At 39.9% G+C, this 21,148-nt stretch overlaps 1 protein-coding gene and 1 pseudogene across 2 annotated transcripts in view; one reads left to right on the top strand and one right to left on the bottom strand.

The window, feature by feature from the left end:
- FBXL7 (F-box and leucine rich repeat protein 7) overlaps positions 1–21,148 on the bottom strand; it is a 444,772-nt gene that overhangs the window by 287,467 nt on the left and 136,157 nt on the right. The gene's annotated exons all lie outside the window — the stretch shown is intronic.
- LOC119506511 lies at positions 90–17,116 on the top strand (annotated as a pseudogene).

Raw genomic sequence — 21,148 nt, 5'->3', positions numbered from 1 at the left:
ACACTGAAAATAGGAGCCCTTGAAGATGTTATTAAGGTGTGGCCCAAATTAATAATGGTGGGTCTTGAGAAGGCCTTATAAAGAGAAATATGAGAAGAACCAAAAGCCAGAAGTCAAAGAAAAATCTGGAAGAGCAGATGAAAGAAGAGAACATTGCCACACGAAAGGAGGCAGAGATGCGAGCCAAGGGACCCCAAGGATGCCAGCACCCAGCACCAGAATGCCTTAGACTCCGAGAGAAAGCCAGCCTTGCCAGTCTTGACGTGGCATTTTTTCTAGCCACAAAACGGTCAGCCAATCAATTCAGCCAACTCATTGTATGGTATTTGTCATAGCAGCCTGGAAATCTAAGATAACTACCAATCCCATGTTTCTGTTTGGAAGGAATTTCCATGCAACCCAAACTCCCAGCCTCCCTCTGCTTCCCCACATGCTCACTCCCAGGCAAGGAGGTAGGAATTAACGGATTGGCTTCAATACACGACATAGAATTCAAGCCCTTGAGTGTCTGAGGCCTCTATCTTGAATGTACCTGACTACAGGGTGAGTGTGCGTGGCCCTCCACTCTCAGCCTTGTGAAATGATTTTGAGGGGACTGATTCAACTCAACGAATCCATAAAACACTAACTGTGCTGTTTTGGAAGTATTATGTCCCCCCAAAATGCCATTTTCTTTGATGCAATCTTGTGGGGCAGACATATTAGTGTTGATTAGGTTGGAATCCTTTGAGTGTTTCCATGGAGATATGACTCAATCATCTGTGAGTGAAATGTTTGATTGGATGATTTCCATGGAGATATGGATCCTGCCCATTCAGAGTTGCTCTTAATTAAATCGCCGAGTCTTATATGAGAAGCTCAGACAGAAGGAGCTCGCTGCTATAGCTTATAGGGACATTTTGAAGATGGCCATTGAAAGCTGATCCTCACATTTTGGAGAACACCATATTGAAACGCAACTTGGGAGCAAGCAGATGCCAGCCACATGCCTTCCCAGCTACAGAGGTTTTCCAGATGCCATTGGACATCCTTCAGCGAAGGTGCCCTGTTGTTGATGCCTTAGCTTGGGCACTATTATGGCCTTAAGACTGCAACTTTGTAACTAAATAAACCCCCTTTATAAAAGTCAATCCATTTCTGGTGTTTTGCATTCTGGCAGCATTAGCACTAACATTTGGTGTCTTGGCCAGGAGCCCAAAAAACAGGCTGGCTTTCTGGAGGTACAATAACATATGAAGAGCATGGAGATTCTGTTGGGGGCTTGCCTTGAGTGGCTCAACCTCCGGAGGTATGCTAGCAAAGGCGACACAGGCCTTGGAAACACCAGCTGTGAGAGGCTTGGTAACCTTGGGTAGGCTGGTCCAGCTCTAGGATGTGAGATGGTACATCTTGATCTTAAACTACACAGGCTCTGCTTGCCCTGGGGATACAGGTAAGACTGAGGACAGAGAAGAAGGGCATATTAGCCCTCTAAGACTCCAGACAAACACTGACACACACAAAAAAAGTTCACTGAGTTACATCAAGAAATGCCATCAGAAGAAAATAAGCCCTTTTCTAAACATCCTAACATAATCATCTCTGCCTCAAATAGGGGTGAGGTTCTTCCATGGCCCACAGATGGGCAGACACAGCATGCAGCACAGAGCTCATGAGACAGCAAGAGCACTGGAATTCACCAACCCTGCACTCACAGCCTTCTGCCTCTCCCCAAACCCCAGCTTCCGGATCCTTCCATTCCTACTATTCACTGATCTAGTCTACTCAACAGACTCGAATCTGTAAATTATGAACAATAATGGCAACTGTTCGTGAGCAATGAAACATTTTCCATGTGCCAGGCAATGTTGCAGCTTTTACATATGTTATATTCTTATCCTTGCAATAATCCAAGATATAAGAATTTTCATCCCCATTCCATGGAATGAGAGACTGAGCTTTGTAGCTTTGTCCAGATTTTGAGACCAGACATCTGAGTCTGAAGCTCTAGCTCAGTCCTTTAGATATTTCTGGACACGAAGAATCAGAAGGATTTTGCAATTGGGGAATTTAAGAACAAATCCCAGTGCCAGGGGTGAACAAAAAAATACATAAGCCTTTCTCAATAATTATTCATGAAAGTGCTTCTCAGACATAGCAGATCCTCAGGGATCAAAACACACATAACCCTCCTTCCTGACAGCATCCTTCGAGGCTTATTTTCTGATTCAGTCAGACAGTGGAAAAGGAAATCTGGATTAGGGAGCCTTGGGTTACACAGCTCTGGCTACATTTTAATGTTGAGAGCAGTAAGATGGAGAGAGGCAGAGGAATGTTTTGATTCTTAATCTATTTTCTAGTATCAAAAATTTGGAAATATTACTTTCTACAGACACTGGTAGAATTTGCTGTTAATACACTAAAACTTCCCAGTGATCACCAAAATCGTTTCTGGAAATTACAACCAGATTGACATCAGACTCACAGCTTGCAAGGACCGGGTGTGCAAAGAGCTCACTAAGCTGTACTAGGATTTTGCGATAGGTCATCACTACCTGAGCCAGTTTGGATGTATTATGTTCCCCAAAACGCCATGTTCATTAATGCAATCTTGTGGGGGCAGACATATTAGTGTTGACTGGGTTGGAATCCTTTGATCATTTCCATGAAGATATGACTCAATCAACTGTGGGCAAAACATTTGATTGAATTATTTCCATGGAGCTATGGACTCCGTCCATTCAGGGTGGGTCTTGATTTAATCACTGGCGTCCTATAAAAGAGCTCAGACAGAAGGAGCCTGGTACTGCAGCCAAGAGAGACATTTTGAAGATGGCCATTGAAAGTAGACTTTTGCTACTCTAGAGTTTGCCTACAAGAAACTAAGGGAATGTCCCCAGATGCCTAGAGAGAAATGTCCTAGGAGAAAGCCATTTTGAAACACAACCTGGGAGCAAAGGAAGAAGATGCCAGCCACATGCCTTCCCAGAAAACAGAGGTGTTCCAGACGTCATTGGCTATTCTGCTGTGGGGGTACCCTCTAGTTGACACCTTAGCCTGAACACTTTTATGGCTTTAAGACTGTAACTTTGTAACTAAATAAACCTTGTTTATAAAAGCCAATCCATTTCTGGTGTTTTGCAAAATGGCAGCATTAGCAAACCAGGACACTGCCCTTGGGATAAAGTCTGAAGTCAGCCTGAATATAAGACATAGTATCATCCCACTTGACCATTTACCTCAAGCACTTAATGGTAAAACTGCACATTTGCTCCACAACAGCACTTATCCAACTTTACTTTGCAGACGAGTACCCAGAGAACTTCTTAGAATGCAGATCCTGATTCAGCAGGTCTGGAGTGGAGGGTTGTGCTGCTGCTGGTCCTTGATTCCACTTTGAGTAGCTGGGGCTAAGCGACCAAATGTCCATGAACTCCCTGGCACTTTCACATGTCTAAGCCCTTCCTCCAATATGGACACAACACTTCCTCCCACTTCCCACCAGCGGACTCCTTCTCGGTCAAAGCCTTGGTCAAATATCAGCTCCCCCGGGAAGACTCTGCAGATGCCCCTTCCCTAGATATGGTGATACTTTCCCCTGGGATCCACTGTGGTTTCCAAGTTCCTATTACAACACCTATCCTGTCAAACTGAATTATAGTTCCCCTTTATTTGTTCATCTTTGCCATAGATTGCACTACTGGAACACAAGGATGGCATTTAATGCTTCTTGTCCTTGACATGGTGCCTGACATATAGCATGTGATCAATTAGGTTAACTGAATGAATGAATCAGACTTAACAGGCTGTAGTTCCACAAGTTGACACTTTCCCATTTTTAAAAAATCAGGTAACTGATTTATTGCCAGTTCCTTCAGTCCCCTCAGTGGTGAGTGGCCCAGCCTTGTTAAGTTGTACTTATCTTAAAGGTTCCTTTTAAAATATGTCACCACTTCTTGTGCAATTTTAAATGATAGATCCCTACAGTGAAGAATGGAGTCCAGAATAAAACTGACTTAGTTCAAGACACACTGAGCTGCATGACCCTGGGCAAATTATTTATGCTGTCTGCCAAGTCCTGTTGGTTATAAGGATAGCACCTGTTTCATCAGTTGTTGGGTTAAATGGGTTAATATATGTAAAGCATGTAGAACCATGCTTGGTACAGCCAGCGCTATAGGGCAGTGAGCTGTGACTCTCATATCTCCTTACCACTGAAAAAATCAAAGACAAGTATCCGCGCTACTCTGTTTTCCCTCTGCATTACCATGTCATCTTGTGGAATTCCACTATCTTCCATCATTGCCCTTTGTTTTCTTTGACATGCCTCTTAATTAACTCTCTTACATAATTTCAAACAAAAAGCTTTCTTGTCATTTTCTGCTTTTTCATTCTTGTTTGTCTCAGCTCATTTGTGGCGTCCACCTTACTGATGATATTCTCAAAGATGTGCATGACTTTTCCCTTCATGTTATGTTTGGCGTTCCTTTCTTTTTACGTGGGATTTTAAAATGTGAGCTCATAAGCAATCCATTCACACAGGCTCCAATTTCTGATCATTGGAATCTGTCTCAAGCATATAATCAGAATTTCATTTTCTATATTTTTATTTTTGAACCTTTGACATCATTACTATTTCTAACTTCTGAGAGATCAAACTCTCCGCAAAGAGTGTCTGAATTTATCAGGTGCTCCTTACTAGCAAAAAGAGAACGAAAGCATCAGAGAAGCTAAAGCTGCCCATCCCTCTTGTATCTTGTCTCTCTGTCAAGATACAAGGCTGTGTTTGCAAAAATAACCATATCGGCTTCTTCTATCATAAAGAAAAAGCACTGATTCTAATTTCAAATATGTGGATTTCTGATTATAAAACATATATTTTACATTTTATCCCAACTTCTTTTATTAGATTTATTTCTTTTGGGAAAAACAAAAGTATATTTCATCCTTCTAAGTTTAAAGACATCAAAACTAAAAATCATCAAGGAAAAGCGGTTCGTTAATTTTTGCAAGAAACCAAACACCACCACGAGTAGCCACATATTCAAAGAAAAGATTTTAGCCCAACTTCAAAGACTGGACAATGGATGTACAATTACACATGTTGAATTGCAGGAAAACATTCACAGTATACATATTCATTTTTAAATGAATCCCTACTTTAATCTATTTCCTTTTTTGCATTAGCCAACCACAAATTAGCCCCTGTCACTATGAATCAGAAGTCTTCCACAGTCAATGCAATCAGAGAGCACAATTTCAAAATGGAAATACTACAGACATGACAAATAAATAATGACAAGATTTTATGAAAGAACAACTATATTAGGGACATTAATAGACTTCTGAAAAAAAATCACTCTACCCAGGTCCTCAGTAGGCCCATATTAAATGAACAAATAAGAATGAGTTTGACTTCAGTTCTGTCTGAGCGCATGTAATTGCAATCCTCGAGAGGAGTCCAGGGCCCCCAAGGGAAGGACATGGGGTGGTGGTGGTGGTGGTGGGGTGACATGGTATGTGTTAAGGTCAGAAATTGTGTCCTAGGGCTGTGCTTCTCAACTGGTGCACTGGATAGAATCGGAATCAGTATATTTTTAAAATTTCCAATCCCATACCAATATATTTGTCAAAATGAAGAGAAGAATAAATGTTAAACAGACATACAAAAATACACGCGCACTGCTCACCCATCTCAATGCTGCATTAATGTTAGATTGTTATAAAGACTTCTAATCACCTCCTCTCTCTTTCTGTACTTACCTTGCTGCAAACAAACAGCATAGGGACTGCCACTGATCACTCTTCGATGACCTCTCCTGTCTAATAAACTTCTAGAAAAAAAGTGTGGCTGTCAAAGGGTCAGCCCCACCCTGGTCCAAGGCACTGGGTTCTCTCACCTGGCCCAGAATGGACCCCTAAAGAGGTAACGGGATCCCCCCACTGCCCAGTCCCCAGGGCCACACAGCAGCCAGAGCAGGTCTGCCCTGCTCAAAATCCAAGAGGATCTCCCTTGCTCTAAGGGTACACGCCATATACTTCCCACGACCTGGAAGGTCCTCTGTGAACTGGCTCCTGCCTACTTCCCCAGCCTCATCAAGTCACTTCTCTCCTCTTACACTATGTTGCAAATATACCCAGGGCACCTCTCAGAAAAGCCCTAAGTGCCCTCCAGCCTAGGGTGTTCCCACATCTTACTCCCTCTTCATGGAAGCCTGCCCCATCCGTCCACGCTATGGATTGAAGGAAGCTACTAACATGTCCCAGGGAAGGGGTCGGGTCAGTGCAAACTGGAGAGGCTCTGTGACTGCTATGACAAACAGAAAAGGGCAGAAGAGATGCCACGCCGGTTTCTGAGCCCAGGCCTGGAGAAACTGGTGCTTTCCAATTCCTGTCTCTTGGAACACTCTTTGTGGAACGCTGAGCTGCCATGTAAGGATCCAATAACCCTGAGACAATCCTGGTGGGCGAATCTCACATGAGTTCTTCATTCAACAGGGCCTCTGGGCCCAGCCATCCAGCCATCCCAGGCAAGAGGACTGGCGCGCACTGTCGGCCCCCTCAACCAGCCTCCCCGCCTGGCAAATACCACAGTCCGTGCCCGTGGAGCTGAAGAATCACAGCAAATTCCTGCCCAAATTTCTGATTGAAAAAATTGTAATATCCAATACCATGGTTGCTATTTTAAGTAACTAAGTGTGGATGGCAGAATAATACCCTTCCACAGTCCTCCAGACATCCACATCCTCATCTCCAGAACCTATGGATATGTCCGCATACAGGGTAAAAGGAACTCTGCAGATGTGATTATGTCAAGGATCTTGAGATGGTGGATTATCCTGGATTATTCGGAGGTAACGTATTCAAAAAAGTTCCTGTAAGAGGGAGGCAGGAAGGCTGGAGTCAGAGAGAGATCTGAAGATGCTAAGCAACTGGCTTTGAAGATGGAGGAAGGGGCTGTGTGCTCAGGAGAGCACATGGCTGCTAGAAGCTAGAAAAGCCTCCACTAGAAACACAGCCTCTCCCACACCTTGATTTTAGTCTATAAGACTCATTTCAGACTTCTGACATCAATATTTGTGTTGTTTTAAGCCACTAAGTTTGTGATAATTTGTTATAGTGGCAATAGGAAACTAATACACGAAGTTTGGGAGTAATTTGTTAGACAATAACATATAACCAGAACACAACTTTTCCTCCTGTCCCACCTCCCCACACATGTAGGTTCACAAGCATATTTGCTATATTTGCTCATTCCTTTTCATCGTTCAGATCTCAGTTTAAACTTTTACCCCTTAGCATGCATTAAAGAATGTATTCTTAGCATGTAATTTATTTTTGCAATTATATAATATGTGTCCCCTGCAAGACAAAAAGTCCCAAAAGGTCAGGGTCTGTGTCGATTTGGCTCATCAGTGAATCCCCGTTACCCAAGCACGATGTATGACATTCAGGAAATATTTGGTGAGTGAGAACATGACTGAGTAAATGAATGCAGAATGAATAAGAACGTATGCAACGTATTGGAACCTTAGCTTGTATTTATACATAAAAGAGGGAAATTGTGTTGGAAGTATGTGTGTCTAATGGAAAAAAGTTTGAAGAATAAAAAAATCTTTAAAAAATAATTATTTGAAAAACTGTTAAAATTTAAGTCATCTCTGCATGGGTGGGTGCAGATATTTGAGTATCAGGGATGGGAAATGGCAAGGTTGATCCTTATCTGACAATCTTAACCAATAGGGACAAAAAATCCATTAACTGCATTTTTGGCCACATCACATTTAACATAATACCAAGTACAGCATCACATTCAACAAAATACCAAGTACAACTGGCCAAAGATGTATTTCCATACCTTAAAAAAGAACAACTTCAATTTTCCATGTTACATTTTCAAGGAAAAGTGGACAATATGGGAAAAGCAACCAAAATAAAAATAATCCATAATCCCACCATTCAGTGATAAACACTGATAACATCTTGAAATAAATCCTTCCTGTCTTTTTCTCTTCAAGTGTAATCCTATGCACAACTCTCATTACATAGGAAATGCTACTTCATAGCCTGCATTTTTAATAAATTTTTTCCCATGTCATTAAACATTGTTCTCCAATGTTTTTAATAGCTAAACAGGAATTCAATATACAGATGTCCAATAAAATATTATAGCAACTATTTTATGCTATAAAAATTAAGATGCATATATGTATAAAATAACTCCCAGTTTTAAAGGGAAATTCCTAGAGTAAAATTTCTATGTTGAAGCATGTACACATTTTTAAGGCTCTGGTTCACACATACTGGTGTTTCCTGGTTGGGAGACATAATCAAGTAAGTTTAAGAAATAAAATACACTATTTCCTCACTTGAAGATCAGCAACACACACTAATACATTAAAACCTCTGGCAAGTCCAGCAGTAAAAAAGAAACTGTGTTTAATTTTGTGTAGTGGGAAAACAAATGTATTTGACAACAGAGAGCTCTTCCTCTACCCCATCGGGCATACACTGCTCCACATATATGCTGGCAGTCTTCTTTAGCTTTATGATTTCTACCCTACTTGTCGTGCTTAACCAGCTTTTTTTCTACCTCAGGACTGTAAAACTAAACTATTTATTGACATTCAATATTAAAATTTAAATGTTTAATAAATCATTTATTTTGGCATGAGGAACATATTAGGACCTTACATTCATTTTTTTTAAATGCAAAGCTGGTTTTTCCATTGTGAGACACTGAACAAAGCCTCTCTCCATTACCCATTTATAATGCCATCTTTATTATACCTTGTCAGGGACGGAATCATGTCACCCACAAAACGTATGTTCGGGTCCCAACCCCTGGTCCTAGGGGTGTGAACCCACCTGTAAATAAGACCTTTGAAGATGTTATTAGTTAACATGCACCCAAACTGAATGAGGGTGGGGCTTCATCCAATATGGCTCAAGCCCTCCTAAGCATTGGAAATTGGACGTGGAAACAGAAGGCACAGGGAGCAGCCAGAAGTTGGAAGTCAACGGAACCCAGATGAGAGAGGATAAGAGGCTGCCATGTGCACTGTTACATGACGGAAAAGCCAAGGAACCCCAAAGATTGCCTGCCATCCAGAAGATACCGACCCCAGAAGGAAGCAAGCTTTCTAGCCTCTGAAACCATGAGTCAATCAATTCCTGTTGCTGAGCCAAACCATTGTACTGAAGTTGTATGAGCAGATAGGAAACCAAGACATACCAGTTCCAATATATGATGGAACCTACCACTGAGCTCTCTGCTCTGCTGCACTGGACTCTGACATACCTTACTTCCTAAATTCTTATAAATGTATACACTTAAATTTATACATTATATATATATATATTTATAATTTTTATACTTATATATTATAAGTATTGATATACTTATAAATGTATATATTTTCTTGACACTAAGGAAATGTTACCCTCATTTGTCATTTTCCTGGATATCTTCAGTGAACATGTATTCATTAAACAAATTACATATGTATGTATGTGTGTGTGTGTGTGCACATGTGTGTGTGTGTGTATTCAATATCCATATGTAGTAGGCACTTTTAGGTGCTGGATTTATTCTTCCAGGTAAAGACAATAGGATTTGGTCAAGTTTCAAAATTAAAACATCACTAGGATTTCGGCAGGAATTTATGCTGAATTTGTCTAAGGAAGCCTTTTCCATATGAAGTCTTCTGTCCCAGAATAAAGTGAAGACATGGAACACTGGGCTGGGCCTGAATTTGCACGGATTATCTACAGTAGCTGTGATTATGCTGATGAAGGTAAAACAGCTAATAAGTACAAGGAGAAGCACTATATATTATTTTTAAAATTTAATCCTCAAAACCAACACATGAGGTAGGTAATATGGTTATCACTGGTTTACAGAGAAGGAAATTAGGGCTAAATAACTTGTGTAAATTACACATAAATTGGGAATAAAATAAAATCACAAAATTTGCCTTCTTACAGATATTTTTCCTCATTTATATCATATGATGAATTCAATCCTCCTACTTTGTTTTCCAGATGTATCCTGTAACCAGAATTTAGTCATTTGTAAATTTCTGAAATGGGATGAATTCATTTCCCAATCCCTGCCCTGCCTACCTCCAAATCCAGCTAAATAATACACATGAGCTTTACAGTTTCATGGTTTCTAGGAAACAGAACACAGCTTGCAAAAAAGAATCTGAGATCAAGGTCAGTTCTAGGACATTTCTTTAAAAAACAAGGAAAAAACAATATTATTTTCTCCTTTAGGAATGCCTTTTTTTTTTTTTTAACATTTTCTCCATAACAAATCAGTGAACCTAAATACACACACACACACACACACACACACACACACACACACACAGAAACCCCAAGGATTATTAAATTAGCCAATTCAGCCAAATTTAATGCCAATAAAATGAGACTTATTCTCCAATTTCATCAGTTGAAGAACCTCAGGCTCTAATTGGTATTCTTAGATACCAGTTGACGAAAAACTGAAACAATTCAACTGTCTGAGGTTAAAAGAGATTGAAAAAGGACTTAATCAAGTTAAATGGTGAGGGGGAAAGAACACGTTTCCTCTGCCCTTAAAATTGGGGGAGGAGGGCTGAAGAGCCCTAGAATTTTAAATTTCTAAATTTATCCCATTTTGTGATTGAAAAACGTTTAAACATTTTCCTGGATAAACTGGTTATTTATAGAGCTAGTACCCATGGTGTTTTGGATTGAACTGTCCCCCACAAAATGATATATTCAAGTCCTCAGCCCCGTTCCATGAATGTGATCCTATCTGGAAATAGGATCTTGTGTTATTAGTCAAGATGAGGCCAGACTAGATTAGGGTGGGTCCTAATCCAATAAGACTGATGTCCTTATGAAGAGAGGAAGTGTGGACACAGGCAGAAGGGGTGGGAAGGGGAGAGAAATAGAGACAGGTGGGGCATGAGATTGAGCCAGAGATTGAGTTACATCACCAACTACCAGCCACCCACCGCCAGAACCCTACCAACTTCAGAAGGAGTGTGGCCCTGCCAATATCTTGATTTCAGACTTCTGGCTTCCAGAACTGGGAGACAATAAATTCCTACTCTTTTAAGGCAAACAGTCTATGGTGCATTGCTATGGTGGCCCGAGGAAACTAACACACACAGACCATCTAACAAACCTTTAGGTTTAAAAATACGAAAAATAAAAAAAAAAGGTAGAAACTTTAAATATTATCTTCTGTTCATCTGCCTTCCAACATGTCTATTCTACTTAAAGAGGTTGTTTGTTCCTTTAACACAAAAAACAATTAACAGCAAGTCACTGACAAATATTACAATGATATGCTTCCATGTTCCCTTAGCAGTAGCATTAATATTTTTTTTTCTTGGCAGTAACCATGGCTCTTATATATTACCTTGGTTTTGCATAGCTTTTGAGGTTATGGTCTTTATGAATAAAGTTGGAAAAGTTAATCAAAGGGGTTATTTCCTCTTAAAATCTTGAGGAAGAATGTTCTCATTCAATGAACACTTTCAAAATGTTAATCACATGTCAAATATTATGGCATTAGACGTTGGGCATATAAAGCTGGATAAAGCATGGATCCTTCATCAAAGAAGTTCAATCAAGTGCAGGAAAGAAACCATGGAGTTATCATTTGAAAGCAAACATAAAACTCTCATGCAGCAGATATCGTGACTTCATCTTAAATTACTGTCACTGCAATGGACTACGTGTGTCTGGGCATAATTGGGGAACTGGTGGCGCAGGCTCAGCAGAAGTTACTTGCTTGTTTGACAAGTAGCAGAAAGTCCTAGAAACTCCACACTATGAGAATAGTTGGCCACAGCTACACAATACTACAAATTGATAAAATCAGTGTGAACTGGTACCTTAGAAAAACACATTTTCTCCAGCTCTAACATTACTAAAAGTGAGTCCAGAGCACCTGGAGTTGTTTGCTCAATTCCTAGACATATGTCTTGAATTTACTTCTCCACTAAAAGGACCCAGAACTCTTTAGAGCATGAATGATCTGTATCTTGGGCAGGAAAAAAAAAAAAAATAGGATGCATCTGGAGCATTCTTTCATGGCCCAAAAGCAAGAGTGGTTTTACAGGTCTGAAAGGCAATGCTGGAAGAGCAAAGGAGCTGCTTAAAGATTTTCTAGAGAAGTTATAAAAAGTTACATCAAAAAGAGAATAATTATTAATAATTAGAACAATTTGAGTTCATAATTATACTCAAATTGGACACATTAATAAGAATTCTATGTTAATAAAAAGCATATGAAACACTTACATACAACAGAAGGTAAACTGCTTAAATCTGCAGAAATTATAGTAGTAAGGCAATGTGATTGATGGGTTCTTCAGAAGTTGACTTTAGTTGTATCTGGGTAAGTAAGGTGATTACAAAAAAGGGCAAATGAATAGTCTCAAAATTCAGCCCTTCACAGTTCCCACAAGAAATCCACTCCTACCAAGCATTCTGTGAGTTTAGTAGATTTACTAAAGATTTTCCTGGTTACAGGAAGGTGTCATCTTGAGGTTGTCACCCACTAACAGGTGGGAGAATAATCCCAGCTGCAAAATCCCTTCTTCTTCCTGTCCTCTCCCTGTTCCCCTTCCTGGGTATCCCTTGTGCCCCCTTTCTTTGAAGCTCAGATTTTATCAACTATATGGAGAAATTCATTTTCTCCAGCCCACATCCTCAAACTCCTACACCCCACTGTTCTAGTTTCCTAGACTGCTGAAAGCAGATACCAAGAAACGGATTGGATTACCAATGGGGATTTATCAGCTTACATTCTGAGAAAAATGTCCAGATCAAGGCATCATCAAGGCGATGCTTTCTTCCTGAAGACTGACTGCTGGTGATTCTCTCTCTCTCTCTCTCTCTCTCTCTCTCTCTCTCTGTCTCTTCATTCTGTTTATAAAGAACTCCAGTAAGAGGATTAAGACTCATCCTGAATGAGGTGGAACACATCCTAACTAAGTAGCTTCTTCAAAAGGTCCTACTTACAATGAGTTCACACCCACAGGAATGGGTTAAGTTTAAGAATATACTTTTCTGGGTACATACAGTTTCAGAAACACCCACAGACTATTATTCAAAAGAAAAAAATATCCTTCCGAGCACCAGGAAACTCATCTCTTCCTTGCAAGGCAGTCACAATTAGACAGCAGAAAGGTTCTTGTTTACATTTATAGTTACCAACTGCATTCCTATCTGCTTTCCACAGACAGCGTTCTTGTAACAATTCTTCGATCAACTTTAAATTTTTAAAAATAATTTCTAGATTACATGCATATGATTTCTTCCACAACTTGGATTTTTAAAGTTTTTTTAAGTCTATAGAATGTCCAAAAAATGCACTTTATAGCTCCAGAGCTTTTCTCTCATTATTTGTTAATCAGCCTAACAGCCTTGGGAAGTCAGGCACTTCCTGAGGAAGTTAGTTTATCCTCAGGACGTTACTTCCTAGTCAAAGAGGAAATAAACAGACTTGCTAACCTTATTTTTAAGGTCAGCCGGTGTCCAAGGCTGTAAAGGGCAAATGTTTCCAATGATATCTGGTTAATTTGTTCTAAAATTTTGGTCCTCAACCGACTCCATACTTCCTCGTTACTGGAGATGAGCTCGGAAGTCAGGCCCTTAGTTAAAACCTTGAAAGTAACCTACAGAAAGGCGGTTCAGCCCTTGGTGTGTGTAATGTCTTGGTGTTAAGCCTATTTGTCCCGGATGTCTCCCTTTATATGGGATGCACTGAAAAGCTAGCACAAAGAATATGCAGTCATTCAGTAACTAAATGCTTTAGGTTCAAACTATTTTCACAGAATTAAGTGAACCTTTTCAGTGTTGCCAGGGAAGATTCTGTGTAGAAGCCTCCACTTTTCCCCAGGTGAGCCAGATGGATTTTCCCAAGCTCTCCATACAGAAATCCATATATGACTTCCTCTCCACCCTTCACCTTCTACTCACACCACAAAAAGCTAATTCCCAAGCTTCTGGAAGGCCTTTCCCAATTCTTCCAAACCATGTATCTCTTTCTACTTCTCCAATTATAGAACTTCTTGAGGTCACTTGTTGGAATGTAATCACATACTGACCTGAATTATTGTTTAACTGCTTCATAAATTTTTATTTCCCCCACTAATTGCTGAGGTTCTGGAAATGACAGATCTTGCTATAAAATCAAATTCCTTCAGGAGCCAGCGGCTAACAGAAAAATTGCAAGGGATGCTTGGTTAAGACAATGGGAATGATGGGGTCTCTGAGGAGCTAAAGGAGGATGTGAGCCACCCAAATCATTTATATTAAACCCAAAATTATGTTTAAAACCTGTTAAAGAAGAAGAGCACACATCTGAAGGTAGAATCCCCTGTACTACCTGTTTGTGACTTCCTGACTGACATTTGTATCAAGTACCTAAATAAATTTATTTGAACTTAGGCTACATACTTTAAAAAATTCCCATTGAATTAAATTACTGATAAGATTTCTTAGGAATGATCCAAGCTGTCATTACCAATATACATAGCTGTAATTAGATGAAGCAGAATTTCTATGCTTGAAATATAGTGATTATTTATTAGAGTGTTTTCTTGCAAATGGCAAAAGATAAGTGAAGGAAATAAACCTGGACTAATTCTTGGAGATTGGACTAGAATATCAAAGATCTGATTTTTTTTTTCATTCCCTCATCTATATAAAGGCAGGGAAAGATTTTGGATAATCTCAGTTAGGCATTACTTTAAGATGTCCTAAGAAAAAATCACACACAGAAATATAATTTCCTTCTGAAACTACTATATGACATTCTGGCCATTCTGAGATGATCTACTTTGGAAGATAATTCCCTCAAGAAATTAAACTTGATTTTGCATCTGAGATGGTATTTAGGATTTCACTGTACATTTCTAGGCTTACATATCAATTTTTTGAATACCAAGCTGATGTGCTTTCTGCTGCTTAAACAATCTTCAGATGCAAATTTGACTTCTTTATTAAATTGGGCACACTGAATCCACAACATGCTCCAGTTGCCGGAAATAATTGGTGCAGTTTTTCAAAAGTTACCTAACTTCCAATTAGGCAGTAGCTTAAACAATAAAAGAAAGTTGGCGAGGAAGCAGAGGATTGCTAATTTAATTACCAAAACACATTAAGCTTCCAGGGATAAAGCCTTGCAAAGCTTTCCTAAATGATCCCGACATCTGCAGAGATAGCTAACTTTAAAATTTTATTTTTAAAGGCAAAGCAAATCTTTATAGTAATCAGTCATCAACCTCCTCATACACAGAATAAAATCTTGTAACATAGCACATTTCTGATTTCAGAGTCTGTCCCCACCACTAAACCCCTCTTCAAACCTTCCAATTAGGACAGGTGTCATTTTATAACTAAGAGATGTCTTCAAGTGTCATTTTCTTTCTCCGTTTTTTTTTGTTGTTGTTGTTTCTTTTTTTACCTTTTATTTCTCTACCTTTGTTTTATGTTTTTACACTATTTTTTCTTGCGTTATAATTTGAGTTTCATTAGATTATAATACATTGTGTCAAGGTACATTTCCAATGAACATGCTCTGAGATCAATATCCTCCAGTTACATTCATATCCAACTGAAGAATAATTCCATGGCTTACTTTCAAAGGGAAAACGAGGAACATAACTTTGCAGTACTTCCAGATTAAACACACTAACACTCCAAACCCTATATCATGATTAACTGAAATATCACTGCAGACATCAAGTGTGTCTGGTGCAGTTTGCTAAAGGTATGTTTTATGGCAACCTGCAAACTAACCCTCCAGCATTTCAGTGTAAAAGCAGCCTGGAATATTGACTTCTGCTTTATAACTAATGATTTAAAGTCAATTTCTAGACTATATAGGGATCACTAAAGTGTTTCCAAGCACAATACTGACAATCCAGACACTGAGTTGACATTTGAAAAAGGACTTCTCCAAAGTGCTTTCAAAATATCCTTTGATACAAACTTATTAAATGATTAGTATGAACTTTTCAGTAGCATTGTGTGCCAATTCTAAAACAAGCATTAAGAATAAATCTTGTTCAGAACATCAGGGTTTATAGCTCACCTTTGCCACTTAAAAATTTTACAACTTAAGGGTGGACTTACTCTTTCTGAGTTGTAGTGTTTGCATCTGCCAAATGAACCCATTAATGTCTACTTGTCAAGAGAAGTGTGATGATGAGACAAAGGTGAAAGCAATAATGTTCAGGAAAGCACTGGTAAGAGCCTGAAATAATAAGTGTCCCCAAAATGTTTAAGTTCTGTTGAATAGTCAAATATTATATCTAGAAAAGGCTTTTGGAGAAATGGAATCCACCTTGTAAAAGTTAAAAGAATCATCTGTCCTTTGCTGAGTGATTCATTTGAAGTCTGTTGGAGAAACACACTCAGGAAGGAGTAGAAAGAAAATAATATAAAGAAGGCAGAATGAAAACAAAGCCAGATGTCTGGGCATTTTCAAAATAACTCTAATTAGAATTGATCTAATTTTGGACATCGAAAACACAAAACTCATGGCTATATAAATAAACTGGTGATCTGGGGTTCCGTGGAAAGAATACCACCACAGATTCTGCATAAATCAACTCCTTTCACATGTGTCAAGTGAAGACTTTAAAAATGAACTAGTCTTCCTCACGCTTGTATCGTGCTTGGCTGTGAGGTGTTTCCTGGCCATGGCGATCAGTGCCGCCGCCCTGGCCGAGCCGGTGTTTATTTCAAGGACTGCGGTTGTGAGGTCGGAGTTATAAAGGAACTAAATGTGAGCCCGTGTTCCACTCAGCCCTGCCCACTGCACAAAGGACAGTCTTAGTATCAAAGTGACCTTCAGCAGCAAAATTCAGTTTCAAAATAGCACAGGCTTGGTGCATGGCATTGTTTGGTGCTGAAGTTCCTTTTATGATTCCTGAACCTGATGGTTCTAAGAGTGGAATAAGTGTCCCAGGTTAAAAGACCAGACCTATAACCTATGTGAATAAACTGCCGGTGAAGAGCAAACACCCCTCTGTTAAAGTGGTGGTGAAGAGGGAACTTCAGGATGACAAAAAAAGAAAAAAGTATCTTCTGCTGGAAAATCCCAATAGAGATCACCTCCTAGAGCTGTTTCATGCCAATGTATCTGTTTAGGAGATGGGAGGCCATGAGTGGGGCAGGGGAGGAGGTGGCAGAGAAGCAAGACTGAAGTTAAATTGGTGCCATAAGATGAAAGCAATGTCCAGATTACTGTTTTCTGCCTCTCAACCTCCCAAAGCATCTAAAACCCTGTTACCTGAGACCTCAGACCTGTTTTCCTTAGTATACCATTCAAAAAAGGTTGAAGGAAGGAGAGACAATGATACCCTAGGGCTAGGGATGGATTATCAGCTTCAGTGTTTTTTGCAGTTGGAATAGGGAGGGCCCAAGTAGATAGAACCTGAGGAGGCTGCTTAAAGATATCGGATAACTTGCCCTAGACTTGTCGGCCCTCACGGTGGAGGTGGCAGTCCAAACCACAAGTGCCTCATCTTCAAGTGCCTCACTGAGCTAACTGCATCTGGCCAACAAGTCTGCTGACCCTTGAGAGCATCTCCCAGTCCCACTGCTTCAACCATAGAAACTTCCTCTCATAGTATCCAGTGTTTCATTGAAGGCAAAGTGTCCTATGACAAATTCAACTCTGAACGGCCAGTTCTCTGGGTCCCCTTTTCTGTCTTAGGCGGCTTTATTAAATGCAACACTTGTTTAGCAGACGTTTGATTTTTTTAACAACATTAACGTGTGGCCTCTTTACGCACCAAGAAATGTGCCATTGAATAAAAATTTGTCAGCCATGTATTTGCCTTTAAAAAAAATGAACTACTTTCAGGCAGCTAATTAAACAGAAGAGTTCAGAAAGCAATATTAAGGGACTCCAATGAAAGACTATTTTTCGTGAACTGACTTAAAGGTAGTCTATTCATCTCCAGGTAAGAAGCTGACCTGCTAAAGTAGGTTATTTTTCTACCATTTGTATCACATCCTCTCCATCCAGTGGCAATCATGATCCATTTGGGCTCAACAACCTCTCTAAAACATTTCTAAACAGCCTGCTTCAGATCTGCAACCAACTCAGAACAGGCAGCTAGAAATCACGTACACAAAAGAAAATTAAATAGTTTCATGTTCAGAAGGCAACAGTTTTTTTCAAGGTTATGTTTTTTCTAACTTGAACATCTCTCACCAAAACAATGAGGTGTCAAGACCCAGCTCAGCAATTTAGAAGGTGTGTAATATTGAGCAAATCTTTTCATTTCTCTGTGCTGTGGGTATTTCCTTGTAAAATAAGTATAATAGATTAGGAAATTGCCAATGCCCTTTGTAGCTCTGAAGAGCCTACGGTTTCATGCTTGTCTGGCTTGACAACCCACATTTAGAAACCATCAATCACATCTATAAACTGTCTTGCCAATGAGCTCCAAATCTGATATGTTTAAGCAGCAGCTGAATGAAACGGACTCTTCATCAGCCAGTTAAACCTGACTATTGACAATCTGCTTCACCTCCCCCAGCTCCAGAGAGGGCTGAACTGATAAGATGCCTCCCCCTTAAAACCACAGTTCTGTGAAAGAAACCAACCCCCAACTTGCTTATTTCTAGAGATCTTCTCCATGACATAACCCAATCAAACAGATTGCACTCCCTCAAGATTGCCTGTTGTGTGCTCTATTCCAGCTATGGTTGGATGTGACTTTCATAGCTGAAGGTCAAAGGCCATTCTTTCCACTTCAGGAGAGAACACTCCATGGATGAAAAAGCCTGGTAAAAGTGGAAGAGAAAGAATAGCAACACAACTGGAAAAAATTAAGCTGTGTCTTACAGTGTTGGAATGCTGATTTTGTTGGAAAAAGAAAATGGAAAGTTTCCAGCCTTCTACACTTGAACCCAAACCCCCTGCAGTGTCAGGAAATCAGGAACTTAAACTGTCACAAGAAATATAATAGGCTTTAAAGAAAGCATATACCACTTTATCAGGGAGAAAGCACCGCTGGCTGCCAATTCCCTAAAAAGGGTTTGGCCTTGGAGTCACAAAATTAGATGCACAGAACTTTTGCAGGAGACTTTGGAAGGCAACTCCTCCACCAGGTCAAAACTGCCATTCTCTTAGAGACTCCAACAAACTTGTATTACCATCTGTCCCCACTGTGCCTAAGGAAACAGCCTGACGACCTTGAGTGGATTAGCTGGAACACTGAATAGACAGCAGCGACAGCAGTCCTTAGCAAAGAAATAGACGTCCTGGCCTGAGTACATGCTATGCCTCAACCAGTAGGACTGGGTGCTAGAATATGTAAAAATCTGATCCAAGGTTAGAGAATCCAGGAAAAACTAAGGAAGAAGAATAATGTTTGGTAAACCTATGGGTCTATTGTCTCTTGTGACTTCCAAAAATCACGAGAGAATCAGTGCTATGATGAATCCATTCCCAGTAAACACTCGCCCCAGGACTCATTTTGATTGCTTTCATTGCATCCCAGGAGAAGCTTCCAGGCCGGCAGCGCTGCACTGCACAGAGGCCCCACCTCCCCAGCTGAAGAGCTCTCCTACCACTGCTCAGTATCAGCTCCCAGAGTTGGGAGGCTGTGGTTTCAAAGAATAGTTTGCAATGACTTAGATACAAATCCGAAGGTCATGCAGCAGCAGCTCCCTAAAAAAAAGCAACACCCTTTTTTAATGCATAAAATTCACTTACTTTGGGTAAAATGTACTGAGTTCGGCAACTGCCACCACAATTGAAGTTCAGAACATTTTCATCTCCCCAATAAAATCCCTCCTGCCATTCACAGTTAATCCTCATTCCCAATCCCAGCCCCATGTTAGAGGCATGGAATGTTGAGTTTCATTTTCTTTTCTCTACTCCCAGGTCCTCAGTTTACTCTCCAGCTTGCATTGCATAGAGCAGTTATCTACATGTTTCCCAGGAAGGGACAATACCCACACCATTAGATAAGCTAGATTTTAGAAGTCGCGCGCGTGCACGCACGCACACACACACACACACACACACACACACAACCAAGGGGGCTGACAGAATGCCTTCCCCATCCATCCCCATCAGGGCAAAGTTCAACATTACTATGCTTGCAAAATGTTTCCAACCCAGCTATAACAGGTATGGCCATGGCTTTTGAAGCCCACAGGGAAAATGAATGTTATCCTTCACAATATATATCATTTTTCAGAAATCAGTATCCCTCACATCTTTAATCTTAAGGATCCCGCCTGGGTTTCTTGAAAGTGATATCCATAAATTCAGAGATGAACATTCATAAAAGGACCGGGAAACTGAAGAAAATAACCATCATCAAACAGCTTCCAGAAAGCCACTTACACCACTCACCCAATATTTTCTAAACATCAAAGGTTAAACATAGTTCTAGGAAACAGGGAGAAGAGCATTTTTAAATTTGTTTCTCTGTAGATCTGTAAGAAATGGGTGTTCATCTTCTGATTCTTTGCTAGGGTACTGTAAACAGTGGTTACCTAGGAATTTCCCCGTAGGAGGAAAGGCTCATTCCAACGCATAAATTCACCATGTGGAAGTCAGAGAATCCAATGCCCTAACTGCTTATCCTGACCCAGAAACCCCAGCTTTGTCGCCTGTGCACTGCAGACATTGGCACTGACTACTTTGGTCCCATTTTGCAAGCAGTAACCTGATAATATGACACCGATGATGCAGCAAAAATTCCAGAAATACATTTTCACATAATAATACCCACACCTAATTTATTTTGCACTATTTTAACTTTCATTGATTAAAAACATCGTAATAGCAATATAGATTCATACATATAGCCTTTCCAAATTATTTTTAGCAAAACTTAGCCCTTTTTTATTTTTAATTTTCAGATACAGAAGGAAGGGGATAACATCTTTAATAGAGATGGAATTCTTCCATATAAGAGCTGAAAAGAAATTCCATACTAATTTGGCCCACTTGCTAAAAATTCTGTTTCATGTGAACATCATATTTTCCCATTTTTTTCTCTCAATTCTACCCTCAGAATGACAGAAAATACATTGTGACAAAACATAAAAACATTGGCTGGGCCTGGGCCAAAAGAATCCTCCTAAGTAAAGGCAAAAAAAAATTTAAGTCCCCATAGAAGTT

The sequence above is a fragment of the Choloepus didactylus genome, chromosome 11 (genome assembly GCF_015220235.1).
Source record: "Choloepus didactylus isolate mChoDid1 chromosome 11, mChoDid1.pri, whole genome shotgun sequence".
Lineage (NCBI taxonomy): Eukaryota > Metazoa > Chordata > Mammalia > Pilosa > Megalonychidae > Choloepus > Choloepus didactylus.
The sequence above is the reverse complement of the archived record's forward strand: the minus strand, read 5'-3'. Positions and strand labels throughout refer to the sequence as shown.